Genomic DNA, 8460 nt, shown 5'->3' on the forward strand with positions numbered 1-8460 from the left:
GTTATTTTATTACTTTTCACAAAGCTTGTATAGTACTATTGTTGGGTTGTGAGGGTATGGAACACAAGGGCCAACGAAGCTTTCAACCCCCAATCATTATCTGCAGCAACAAACTAATCAAATGTTATCGCTCCATAAAATAGCAAAGAAAATAAAAGAATGATAATGTTTTATGCAATTTTAAATTCAGGCATGTCAGAGAGGGGAAAAAAATAGTAATTGACCAATATCATAAGCTCCTATAATCTTGACACCAAATTGCGGTGCTTTCTGGATTCTTATGGAAAGCTTGGAGTTTTCTGGGATGGTCCCCAAGACAAGGAACAGACTGTCAAATTCTCCCTCACATGGAACATAGAAAATTTAGACCTTGGAATAAGACAATTACCTACGGTGACAAAGACCGGGAGTCAATTTTTCAAGAAAAATTCTTCACCAACTTGGTGTGGTGAGAAATTCAGAAACAAAAGTCTCAAAAGGGATTGCCAGAAGAAAAAATAAATAATTGAATGGATGCAATTATCTTACTAAAAATCCTAGCTTGTTTTTTCGTTGGAGTAGTTTCAGTTATCCTAATTTTAGCATAAAAAACATAATCCAAACAAACCCAGAATAAAACTCCACAAATAGGATATGAATCAGCAAACAAACAAATATTATAGTTTAAATAAATCCAAAGAGAAAAAAATGCCAAAATTTCGAGTTTTCTTATAGCAGAACTGTTACTGACAGCAAATTTTGCCGTGTTTTGGAAGAAACAATTAAAATCAGAACCGGAGGTCCGAATTAAAATCGCAGTTCTATATAATTAATATTAATATATTATTATTATCCGTCAAATACAACGAAATTCACAATTTCAGCAAAACAAAACTCCAGATCAAATTTTAGTCCTCATGGATAATTTTTTTTTTTTTTAAAAAAAAACACTTAAGTAAAGAAGAATTCGAGGGATTTTAGCCCTCGATCCCGTGGACTACTAGTGTGGAAAAAACACAATGCGGAAGTTCAAAATCAAAATCCGAAAGAGAGAAACGAAAAAAAACAAAACAAAATTGCATGAAGATTTAAAAACAGAAAAAAAAAATTAGAAGTCGAACATTGAAGCACTCCTTCCCCTGTGCAAATGCGATCTCACATCGAAAACCAGAAGAATGTGAGAAGACAAGATGATGAAATGAATCCAAATCTAAAATTCTTGAGCTGCAGGGAAATGCGGAGTTCAGGTAAAAAGGAAAATGAGATCGAAAATGGAGAAGAGAGAAAGCATGAAAGGGTGATTCCTCTCTCTTTCTTCTGCGAGTGTGCGTTTTTGCGTGTGAATATATCTCTGTGTTGTGTTGTGTTGCTTTTGAAATTGTGAGGAAAGGTTATGGTGTCTCCTTCTTAATTTGTTAGTTGCAGTCCACACTACATTTTCAGCCTCTCTTTTTTTTGTTTTTTATTCTTTAACAAACAAATTTAACTACCATCCTAAAGAAACACGAAATTACCAACCCACCCACGACCCTGTACCTAATATACAAGTCATGTTTATAATTTCAAATTTAAAAGAATAAAGGATTTACTGTTTTTTATAGAAAATAAATTTATCTGTTATATATATATATATATATATATATATATATATATATAGTTCATATTTTTTTTTCTCTTTTTTCTCCTTGTACAAAACAATGGGTTCCATATATTTTTATGTATATATGAAAAATAAATTTATCTTCTAAAATATAAAAAATACTAAACTAAGTATCGTATTAAATAGAGAGGATATAGAGCAGCAGTGAGAACTGAAAATAGAAAGAGGCTTTCGATTATGTGACAACTGACAACGCAATAAATCATTTTCCGACTTTTGCTCCTTTTCTGTGTGTATATTAAAAGTGTTAAATACCCAAAGTCCCAAACCTTACCCCGGTCACTAATTTGAATAATAATGCCTTTTTATAGATTCTTGCATCTTTGTCAAGTGGAAAAGGTTTAAATATATTTTAAAAAAGGGATAAGATGTTCAAATAGAATTTCTAATATCTATATACCCAAAAATAATAATGTAAATAGCATTGTGACCCATAGGAACCTCTTGAGTGGGTTCCAAATTATGTATATTTTAGAAGCATAATCCACATTGCGGCGCTGAAATTTTTCTTTTTATTGAACCGAATACTGTTATTTCGTAAAAGAAAATATTAAAATAAAGCGATCTATTAATCTCATGTTGCATGAGATAATTATCTCATGCAACAGAGATAAGATAGTGGGTGGGGTCCATCATTTGTAAAAAAAAGAAAAAAGAAAAAATAATGTAGACTCTACTACTTTGTCTCTCTTACATGATATAATTATCTCATGCAACATGAGATAATTATTTCCTTAAAATGAACTATTAGAATTTATAATTAAATATTAATTTTGTTACGTTCCAACTTAGATATATATGTAGGATTACTATTGATTCCAATTACCCGAGTTGGCTCCATGTTAGTACTCATAGTAAATTTTGTTTTTTTTATTTTGTACATAGTACTCATAGTAATTTAGATTGGGTTGAATTTAATGATAACATTGAAATTAAATAGTCATGTTTAAGGGTGTAAATCATCAGGCATCCTATCATCGGTTCATGATTCTATCTATATCAAGTCAGACTTAGCCAATCAAATTTAATAAAATAGAATAGATTTAAACCCTTAAAAAAGTTTATTTAAAAAATATATAGACTTTTTTTACAAGGCCTAACCTATATCATAATATTTTTTAAATAAAATAAATAATATTATTATTTAAATAATTTTAAACAATAAGGTAATATTTTATTTTTAAAATTCTGAAATATCTAATAAACTTAAACAGACTAATAGACTTATGGTAAACTTTTTATTTTTTAAATGGAGGTTATGCTAGACTTAATTTGACCTATACTAAGTTAACAATCCAAGTCTGACTTATCCATTTACATCCGAGTAATGTATAAGATGTAAATAAGAAAAAATATATTTTTGACCATATCAAAACTTTAATGAAATGTTGGGACTGCAAATGCAATTTACCCTCTCCACTATTGTTGTCAAGAACTAGTGTACAAACGTAAAAATTTACGTTTTTTACGTTTTTACTAGAGTGGTCCATGTTAAAACTTAAGTAAAAACGGTTCTTGGTAAAACTTGGTAGAAACTCCGCATAACAACGTAAAAACGGTAAAAACTTACGTTTTTATCGTTTTGACCGTTTTTACTTAAAACTAAAAGTTAAATAAAAAAGATTTACAAAAAAAAATTAAAAAAAAACCTAATTTTAATTTTTCCCAAATCATATTCATAGTATCTTAATATCTTTTTGTTTTGATATATGTTTTTTATAATTATGTCTTATAAAGCTGCAATTCTATTATAAGTTATGCTATAAGAATCGTTTTGTGTTTTTGGATCATTGTGTGCATTTAAAGAAGTGAAATTATATCTTGATAAGCGATGACCCAAAATCTGCATAGTGTATAAAGCAGTTAGAGCAGATTGATTATCCATTACTTATTGATTATCAATGTTTATAATTTTAATACTTGGTTATGAAAAATAATTTTCTTTTTTAAATAGATAAGTGGTTCAATATACATATTCATTATGTGATATTTTTTACTTACATATATATATAATTTTATATCTTGTCTTTAAGTAATAGAAAGTATAAATTTTACATTTCGTGTCATTTTTACGTTTTACATTTCTACCGTCTTTCTTTGTTTCTACGCAAAAACTCTTTGACAACATTACTCCCCACACACATATATATTGATAACGGGGGTCTGAATCGAGCTCAACATTCATTGTTCACTGGAGAGGAATCAGAGGCCCCAATACCCGTGCACGTGTTGTATGACGAATGTCATAAAATTGTCTCCAAAGTTGAATACAAAAATTATCATGTAATATGTATTTGGAACTGTATGTGCTTATGTGCTAAAAGCAAACAATAGTAATTACTAAAAAAAAAGCATACAACAGCATGGCAACATGTGCATGTTCATTGAACTCCTCAGCTCTCCTTTTTAGTTTATAAATTTTTTTCCTCCCTACAAATTAATTATATAGCCGACAGGGAGTTTTTTTTTTTTTTTTTTAGCAATTAACACATGTCCTAAAAGTGTGGGAAATTTCAAATATGCACTTAGAAATTAAAGTATTGCACGATGCTTAATTTATAGTGCATGCCTTGTGAACATTATATGTAAAGTGTTAAAACTGATCCTAAAAATAGTTTAAACCATTAAGGGTAATATATTTAAAACGCACCGTATAAATATAAGAGGAAGGGTGAAATGGTACTTTTACAACTATATTTAAAACTGATCTTAGTTTAATCATTTTTTTTTACTTGTTTACGTTTATTCTTTATATAATATACTGCAGCAATGTGTAAAAACAATAAATATTTTTCATCTTTCCACATGGCATCAGAGTTCCAATCTGGGAGCCTCAGCGTTCATAAAAATCTTAAGTCAGTCTTCAGTGTAACCATCTACCTCTTGTCCAGCCACATAGAGGATCGTCTGCATTTTCTTTTTTGGATCTATCCTCACTTTGGTCCAGATCCTAGGTAAAGAAAATTTACGCTCACTTTCTAAAATATTTCATACTGTTAGAAGTGAAGAGAGTCACATGATGGATGCCAATTGCCAAGCCCACTGAGTGGTCGACTTTGTTCTTGTCTAAGTTCATTGTTGGATCTTCGTCTAAACCTATTGATGGGGCCGTTATGATATCAACTAAGTCCTTTACGTTGAGATATTAAAGTGTGATGAGTCGCACATTAGTTGGTAATGAATTAAGTGAAAAGTATATAAGTGAAATGACTCATGAACCCTCTAATGCCTTAAGGTTTTGGGTTGAGATGTGGTGTCGGACCCACTTGGTGTACTTGGAGTAATTTGGCTCATTGGTGGTGGTCCTCCGCCACGGGCTTCCCCTGGACTCACCTGATAGTGGTATCAAGAGCTTTGGTTCTGCTACCGGGATTCCTGTGACAGATTGGGGTTTCGCAATTTAGGGTTTTTTCTTGGCATAGAGAAAATTGTGAAATTGATCTGGAGAGGATGTCGACTAGTCAATCACGGATCGAGGTTGATAAGTTCGGAGGAAAAGGGTTCGAGTTATGGAAGGGTATGGTACGTGATCGAAGATGAAAAGCCATCGGTACCAACGAAGTTCCTGTGACAGATTGGGGTTTTTTCTTGGCATAAAGAAAACTGCGAAATTGATCTGGGGAGGATGTCGACTGGCCAATCACGGATCGAGGTTGAAAAGTTTGGAGGAAAAGGGTTCGAGTTATGGAAGGATATGGTACATGATCGAAGATGAGAAGCCATCGGTACCAAAGAAACCTGTCAGTGATGTAATGTCAAGTGAAGGCGAGTCGAAGGAGTTGAAGGCCCACCTAGTTGAGGGGGAGCATATCAATGTTGGGTTTTACACTTGAGGGGGAGATTGTTGAGGTATTCAAGTTTGATGAGTCTCACATTGGTTGGTAATGGACTAAGTGAAGAGTATATAAGTGGAAGATTTTGGTTTTGGGTTGAGATGTGGTGTCGGACGCACTTGGTGTATTTGGAGTAGCTTAGCTCATTGGTGGTGGTCCCCCATCACGGGCTTCTCCCTGGACCCACCTGACAGTGGTATCAGAGCCGGGTTGGGCTCGAGCTAGCCTGGTGATTGGCTATGAGGTGGGTTGAGTACTTGGGTCAAGAGTACTCAATTGAGGGGGAGCATACCAATGTTGAATTTCACACTTGAGGGAGAGATTGTTGGGATATTCAAGTGTGATGAGTCCCACATTGGTTGGTAATGGGCTAAGTGAAAAGTATATAAGTGGAAGGACCCATGAACCCAATGCCTTAAGGTTTTGGGCTGAAATGTGGTATCGAATGGAAATATCTATAAACCCAATGCCTTAAGGTTTTAGGCTGAGATGTGGTATCGAATGGAAAGACCTATAAACTCAATGCCTTAAGATTTTGGGTTGAGATGTGGTGTCGGGCTTTCCTTGGACCCGCCTAACACTTTACGACTAATCTTTCCAAATCCATTCGAGAAGGATGTTGGTGCACCTAGTGTAGGAAGTTTGACCACACTATAGACACTTGTTATTGCCATTGTGGGAAGCAACGAGTTATGGAGAAGTTTGGTTAGACGATCTCACGCGGCCATGCTTATTTGATCCTAAATTTCACTATTTATCTCACCCATATCTTCTACTCCGCATGAATTACATTGAATTGATATTATTATTTTTCATTAAATTGAAAACTAATATTAAATTAATTACATCAAATAATAATTAACAACGTAACTAATTAATTCTTATTGATGTGGCAATATTTCAAAACTCTTGTAAATTCAAAATATAAAATTTATTGTCAATAATTATAATATCATTGTTAATTTTTCTTTTTCTTTCAAGGTTTACAAGTAAAAGAATGCTCTCAGGGGGATTGAATTTGTTTGGACGAACAAGGAAAAAAAAATCTTTTGTCAAATTATCATTAATGAATAATAAATGTGACATTTTTTATTTTTGAAGGATTCCAAAAGATTATGCCCAAATGAGAATCATTTATGATTTTAAATATTACTTGACTTAATGAATTTAATACCAATTTCTATTTAATTCAAAATAATAATGCTAAGTTGATCGATTTATCAATATAATTGTTTACTTATAAAAATTATTTTTTGGGCAAACTAGAAAAAAAGTAAATCATAAAATTGTCAATAATGATAATAAATTTGTAAGGATTCAAAATATCACTTAATAAATGAGAATTATTTATATTTTTTATTATTATTTTACTTAATTAATTTAATATTAACTTTTAACTTAATGATAAAATAATAATATCAATTTAATACAATTTATGTATAATGAGAATTTAGGGCCGAGAATAAGTAGAATTTAGGATGAACAATCAAGAGTCTGCCATGTAACAAAACTTGTTGTGTCCAGCTGGGTATGGGAGTTGGACTAGTCCTGTTGGCCCACTAGTAGGAAGGTTTTAGCTGACATACGAGCAGGAATCACCAAGTTTTACATTTGGGAGACTGGTCTCGTTAGGAGGGTCTTGGGAAAATATTTCCATGTTGTGGCATTTGGGTAAATAGATTGAAAATATGGCACATTGGTACTTGTGGTCCTTTACAACTTTTTCTTCTACTTATTTTCATCTTGTCGTTTTCTCTATTCTTTCTTCCTTTTCATTTGCTTCTTTTTATACCAAATTCCAAGCCTCTTCTAGAACCTTCGATGAAACTTTAAAGCACACAAATGTCCTTCCTCTTGGAACTAGACTTTCGGGTGATTTTGAAACTAAGGAATGTGCTTTGAGGATAAAAAGGTGCGACACATTTTTTTTAATACTTTGTTTGGGAGATACTTTTAGGAGATAAGAAAAAAGAGAGTAGAGTTTTATTAATTTTCCTGTTTGTTTGTGAGTTTAGAAAAAATAGGGAAGGAAATTGAAGATTTTTGCAAAATCCTCCAAAACCCTTCTCACTCTTAAAATTAAAGTTTTCCCAATTTGGGAGAATTGAGGAAAGAAATATTGAAAAATACTTATCTACCCTCGGTATTAAAATGTGAATACCACATAATATGAATTATTTTTAAATGTGACATTATTAGAAAAGTCTCAAATACCGATATAATTAACTGACGAAAAATATTTCGTCGAAATTTTTGATGAAAATCATATTACATAAAAAATAGAGACGAATTTTTTTTTTTCATCGAAACTACAGACGAAACAAGATTTTGCCATAATAACTGACATAAATTTTTACGGAAAAAAAATTCAGTCAAAATTCTTGATAGAATCTAAATTTCGTCAAAACTTTCAACGCAAATATTTCCATCCAAAATTTCGAAGAAAAACATTTCCATCGAAAAACATTTCCAGACGTAAAAAATTAGATCAAAACTTTTTCCGGAAAATATTTTCATCAAAATTTTCAACGGAATACATTTCCAGCAAAAATTATAGACGAAAAATATTTCCATAAAAATCTGTGACTAAACAATTCTGTAACAAATTTTGACAAAAAAAAAAAAAATCTTGACAAGATTCTTTACGGAATCTAAATTTCGTCAAAACATTTCCCTCAAAATATATCACAAAAAAAACAAATTCATCAAAATTTTCAACGAAACATATTTCCATCGAAATTTTTTTGACGAAAAATATTTCTATAAAAAAATTTGACGAAAAAAGATTTCATCAAAATTCTTTACAGAATCTAAATTTCGTCGAAAATATATTCGTCAAGCTTTTTGACAAAAAAATATTTGTCGACATTTTTGACGAAACCCATTTTCATCGAAAATTTTTGGCGAAAAATATTTCTGTCAAATTTTTTGATAAAAAAACAGTTCTATCAAAATTTTCAACAAATCTCATTTCCATCGAAAATTTTC

The sequence above is a fragment of the Gastrolobium bilobum genome, unplaced genomic scaffold (genome assembly GCF_033153095.1).
Source record: "Gastrolobium bilobum isolate Gb01-03AN ecotype WA unplaced genomic scaffold, APGP_CSIRO_Gbil_v1 utg1526, whole genome shotgun sequence".
NCBI classification, from domain to species: Eukaryota; Viridiplantae; Streptophyta; class Magnoliopsida; order Fabales; family Fabaceae; genus Gastrolobium; species Gastrolobium bilobum.